Raw genomic sequence first — 6,236 nt, forward strand, 5'->3', positions numbered from 1 at the left:
TCCTTGGGATCTTTGGGATCTACATTTTTTTTAAAAGCCCAGACTAATTATATAGGCAAAATCTACTCTGAAGCCCTTCCTCCCTTTTCTATCATATTAAAACAATATAGAAGCTCAGGGCATGACAGTCATTTGAAAAGATCTGCTTTCTAACTGAAGAAAAAATATTCTCTCATTCTTTCCAAAATAGAAACACGGTCCTTGACACCAGAGGAGAAGTTCACAAAGGGAAATAATTATCAGTGTTATTTGAAAGATCTGGAGGATCTCATGTTACCCCACCACAGATATATTATTGGTACGAGGAAGAGGAGGTTCAGATTCCACAGAGGTTATTTTACTTTCAGAATGCATGAATGGGTATTTAGAAAAAAGTGCAACGCACCCCAGGACTGAGCAAGTTCAGAGATCCAGGCATTCTGCCAGCACCTTGCAGTGTCACCAGTATGACAGAAGACGTTGCTGCCCTCCCTGATGCTCCTAGCTTATCTTCCAGCAACAATAGTCCCTGTCTACTGCACATTAAGTTCGGTTTGGGACAGCTCTGCACGTATGGCCGATTTCTTTTGAAGACTGCCAAGGTGTTGCCCCAAGACCAAGTGTCTTCCCACCGGCAATCAATCATATCTTACCTTGCAATCAGTGCACTGCAGTTCATTACAGTTAATCAATGCTGGAGCATCTTGTGTGTCCAAAAAGATAAGTAAGCTCATTTTTCAATATTGGCTGCAACTGTTTGCTTTTCAGCATGATTTCACTCAAAAATTAAAAAACAATTAGGACCTATACACTGTTTTCTCTGTGCTACAGATTCTGCCTGCCCCCGATAACTGCGAGGTGGGTAGTCTGTCATCGTGTAACACGCATTGCCACCAGGTGCACACACACAGAGGCTCCTGCTTTAGCCATTTGCCAGTGGATTTTGCAGCTTAAGAAGCCAATTGCACATTTTACTCAGGTTCTTCTCTCTAAGTGAAAAAGTAGCAGAGCTTTATCTATGAAACCAGGCAGGGGCCCTGTTGTTGACCCCTGAGTAACTTTACCTCACACCCTCTGTCAGCTGCCTTGGAAGTTGTGCTGACAGCAAAAATAGAGCTGATATGTGACCGACACTTGGTTGTTTCCCCGTCCTCAGCTGATGCCTTGTTATGCAAGGCTCTGAGGGACGTGGATGTACGACTAACAACCTGTGAAAGCATATTTCCCCAGCGGTTCCTTCCAAGCAGCATGAAGGTGTCAGATGAGGACAGAAGGTAGTGTTATGCTACTGGCATGACTGAATCACAAGAGGAGCTCTGATGTTAACCGTTTAACAGTCCAAACATACTGTACAGCACTGTCCTCTCTGGCTTCCACTCAGGAGCTATTCCTATTGGAGAAGGTACAGGGAGCTAATTGTGCAGCAAAACTGTGTGATAAACTTCTGAACAGACACCAGGCTGACTGATTCAAGCAATGGTCTAGCTGTACCAGCATCCTGGCAACAGTGATTTTGTTGCTAAATTCTGAGGCATTTAGCAACAAAACGCCTCAGATGCTGCTAAATCCTCGTCTCCTTCAAAAACAGGTCCTTTCACGGCAGTGGTTCCTGCAGGTAACTGTGACTTCTGCAAATGTGTCAGTCTTCCCTTCAGAAGGTAAAGGCTTGAATTACCATCACCCTTTCATTGCTGAGCTTCTTATGCCAGTAGGTGGCATAAGAAAATGTTTCTTTTCCATACCATTTATTACACTTGTATCAAAACCTCCTGGGCATACGCTGACAACACGCTGGCACAAGCTGACAACAGCCGTACATAGCCCAGGGGAAGGCAGTAAATTCAGGACTCACAGAGACAAGTTTCTCTTTCCTAATGTCATCTTCTAGCACCTGCTTGGCAGCAAGCAGTTATTTACCGTCTGCCTACTCATCTGCTCCATCTTCCTTGTTTCAATCCCCTGCCTCTCCCCTGACCCTCTGTTCTCTGTCATCCAGCTCCATAACACATTTTCCTTTCCAGCCTCCGTCACACATCCAAATACTCTTCAACAGCACATATATTGCCTTCCCTTCCAATTAGAGTCAGTGAAATCCCAACCTGAGCTGTCTGGGTGCTGGCAGAGGAGCTCACCTTTAAGCAGTCAACACCCATACCACAAACACCCTCCAGGAAGCACTGAAGGCTCCCCAGAGATGCACACCTGGCAGAAAACCTCCTCCAAGAGAAAGAAGATAGCACTAACAAAACATCTCTTCCATCATCAGCCCCCCATTAAATCCACCCAATATCCCAATAGAGTAATTCAACATTGACATTGGGGGTGAAGCAAACTTGGGGGTGAAGCAAACTTGGGGGTGAAGGCAAGTTCTCTTGTCACTGTTAATTTGGAGACCTCTATTGGTTTCAGAAAGGATTATTGTAACATTTTGCCAACAAATCTGACAAGAAACATGCCATGCTCACCTTTTTCCAGCCCTCCAGTTTACAGTCATATTGGTCTTATTTCCACAGTATTATTACTTAGTGCATTGCACTACCCCCAGCCATAGCAAGATTAAAGGTAGTAAAAATCTTAACCTTACGTTTCACTGTTCTTGTCAGTTCAAATTAGCTACATAATGTCATTATGTTTTTATACAATGCAGAAAAACAAAACAGGCTGCTTTTTTATTTTAATTTTAACAAAATCTATTCCTTTTCTAGGCAGAAGATAGTAAAATTAATGCCTCTTCTCATAAGATTTTATGATCTTGACCAAACATTCCTTGGTCACTGAATCAATCAGGATTCATTGACTCATCTTAAATGTTAACTGGGCACAGTGTTCTTCAAGCAGAAACTCTTAAGAAGGCTTTGACTGTGAAATTATGCTAGATAGCCAGGAAGTCATTTAAGTTACATGCAAGATCTGGTTTGCAAGAACTAATAAACATGAATACATTTATTTTCTCCAATGCATTGATGTGGAATACCAGTCAAAAATTTCCATAGCATAATTTAAAAATATGATGTCCTAGCTTCATCACTTCTGAATAATCCCTTTTATTATTTGGTTTTATTTCAGGTAGACAGAAGGACAAACAATCTCTCTGATCATCCTCTGACACAAGAGATGAGGAAATTCAAGGTCTGTAAATTTTCCAATATTTATAGGACATAGAATTCTCTAATATAAGTGGAACATTCTCACTGGCAAATTAAAAGGATTCTCTAAGTGATAATAAAGACATCTTTGCTTACATTTCTATGCACAGTTGTACATAAAATTACACAGCCTATCATGAAAATCCCTGAACAACATTGCTGGAAACTAAAAAAAATGAAGAAAAAAATCCAACAACAACAACAAAAAAAACCCACTCTGTACAGAAGCCCATACAACTGTCATTTTAATGTGATGCCAATATAGGACATTTTATGGACATTTTATGTTCCTCTACTCAAAAAGTTTAAGAAGCAAATGAATTTATCTTACTTGTGAGAGCAGCATCACCAGCTCCAGGGGTAGTCAGCAACACAAAGCAAATAAAGTCAGGATCCCTGCACACACTGTGCTTCTCTGACTATGCATTTCAGAAATAATTGCTCTCTGGGAAGAATTAAGAGCCTTTGCCCATTTCCAAATGCGGCAGAGTAAAAACATTGCTCCCTCTCACTAACCAGTATGGTTCAGTAATTGTCAAGTAATTTTAAATTCTAATGCAAAGTAATTTGATTTGCAGGAAATGACAGTTAATTATTCATGCAAATGCTTCTGTTAGGTGTGGCTGGACTAATGTGCAATCCACAAAGCAGGCAAGTGCACAAACTTCAATGTGACTTAGTCTGTCATACCTTTTATAATAACAAAGTAAAACAATTATTTTCTGAAAATCACTGCTCGCTGAAAGTAATTTCCACGTGGAAGTTTAAATTAAGAGGTGTAGCTCAACATAAGGAATAATGGTACTCCAGCCTGTTTTAACCTGTTTACAGACTTGCAGCCATCATGCACCTCTGACAGTCCGGACCTGCTGGTCTGCATTTCACCAGGCCTGTTCCTTTCTGCCATTCCAGTTTCACTGTCAGACCATGAAGGACTGGCTTCTGACCACTAACATGTCTGAAAGTATGGGCTTATCGTCCTAAGCAGGACCCAGAAGTTCACATACAGGGGGTCAAGTCAAGGTCAAGTCAAAGAAAAATCACCCTGTTTGAAAAGTACTCCCTAAGGCAGTATTTTGAAAAGTGAAATCATTGCCTTTTCCATGAGGAGAGGCTGACCCTGCTGTCCTCACAGCCCAGGCTGTCCTACTGCCCTCCTGCAACACATTACTTGCACATCAGCCCTCTCTCAGTCACGCAAGGTTAGTGACACTTCACTGGAGCTGTACACACACTCTCCCACCTATTTTTGTCTCTACTATGGCACCAGTTCCAGCAGTAAATAAGGTCCTCACTGTTTGAAGTCTATTTATCTAACCCTAACCCTGTAAGCTAGGAGAATAGCAGCACGCCCACCATACATGCAGGAGAAAGAAGCAGAAAGAGACTAAGCTGCAGCACAGTAGGGACTGAACAACTCCCCTCCCATGTGAGCACCCAGCCTACGTCTGTGCTTTAAGATAAAGGACACTGTATAATGTGCTTGTAAAGCACTTCCCTCTGTACACAGTTTTACACTTGAGAACTCTGTGATGTTTTCCCACAGACTGACCAGAGAAGGGTCCAGGACATCAGCAGGGTGCTGAGCTCCTGGAGACCATGTCTTCAGCTTCAGGAGGCATTGCAACATTCAGTCATGGCTACAGGTACAGGTGACACCAATTTTTAGAAAAGCACCAGAAGAGCTATGGGAAAGGTGAGCTGACCTTCAAACCAGGACAATTAGGGGAAGACAAAAATTAGTGGGCATCTAGAGAAGTACAATCTGCTTGGGATGACCACATCAGGAAGAGTTAGTATGGCTTTTATAATGAAAAAGTCTGCCTTGCTCTCCCCGGAGATCTGCAAAGGGAACAATAAACTTGTGGATAAGGGTGATCTGGTTCACAAACTGCCTTGATTTTCAAAAATGTATGCCAGATATTTAGAAGGAACCAAGCGTCCATAGATAGTCCTGGCACAGTTGAGAAAAACAATACCAGCATTTCTCAAAGAAAAGTAAGCAACAGTTCACGAGGGGTCTGTGTTTGGCTCTGTGCTATTCACAGTATTTACTGAAAAGGGTGAAGTGAGAAGGCCTACAAAGAATACAGAGTTATTCAGGGTAATAAAGACTAGCATCAGCTGTGAAGAACTCAGAGGAATCATATGTGCCTGAGCAAGAAAATCCCTCAAAAGGTTTACAGCATAACTGGCAAATGTTCAGAGAAAGACAGGACAGAAGATGAAATGTAGAGAAAGCTGCTGTGAAAGGAACAAATCAGTGAGGTAGGACACAGCAGTCTGTGAAAGAGGTGAATTCTGGGTATAAGAAAAAAGTTTGCAAAACTGTGACTGGGTGTAGAGAGAGTGGGTAAAGACTAGTTCTCTGCTTCTCTAACAGTACCAGCACCAGAGGGACATCAACTGAAGCTCACAGGAGCCGAGTTCAAAACAACCAAAAAAGGGCAGTGGAAACACCTCAACAAAGGGCACTGCAGATCATATAACTTTATGTGGCTTCAAGGGAAGGCTGGACATATTCACATAGAGGGGAACTGCCCAAGGATCTAGCCATGAAGTCTCTGATCTCAAAAAGGTGAAGGCTGGGAGAGCATCAAGCATCACACATTAGCCTTGCTCAGACTTTTCCATAGGTCTTCACCTATGGACACAGTCAGAAATATCGCTTAGGGCAAGGTGAACCTTGCGTCAGGCTCATCATCAATGATATCCTCTAAAAGCACTAAAATATCTCCTACAATGAGCTTCCAGCATCTTTATGGATTAACTCACCTCTTGGGCCCTGTGTTAAATCTGCCATTTTCCTTAGCTCCTTTCCCAAACATTTCGTATTTCTGCCCAAATTGTACATTTTTTAAAAGTTTGTAGCTTTCTTCATAACAAAGGCAAGCTTGGCTGCACCCTTCAGCTTCAGAAACAAGAGCACAAATCCAGTTTTAACTTAACTCACAGTTTCTAGACTACTCTCCTGATGATTTTAAGGCTTGGCAACAGCAATAAAGCTCTATATGCTGTTCAGTTTAAACAAAAAAAGGGCTTAAAACTGGGAAATCCTGGCACCGAGACATGCTGTCTCAAGAATGCAAAAATGCTCTGAGAACACTGTGT

Source organism: Merops nubicus, unplaced genomic scaffold (genome assembly GCF_000691845.1).
Source record: "Merops nubicus isolate BGI_N331 unplaced genomic scaffold, ASM69184v1 scaffold4491, whole genome shotgun sequence".
Lineage (NCBI taxonomy): Eukaryota > Metazoa > Chordata > Aves > Coraciiformes > Meropidae > Merops > Merops nubicus.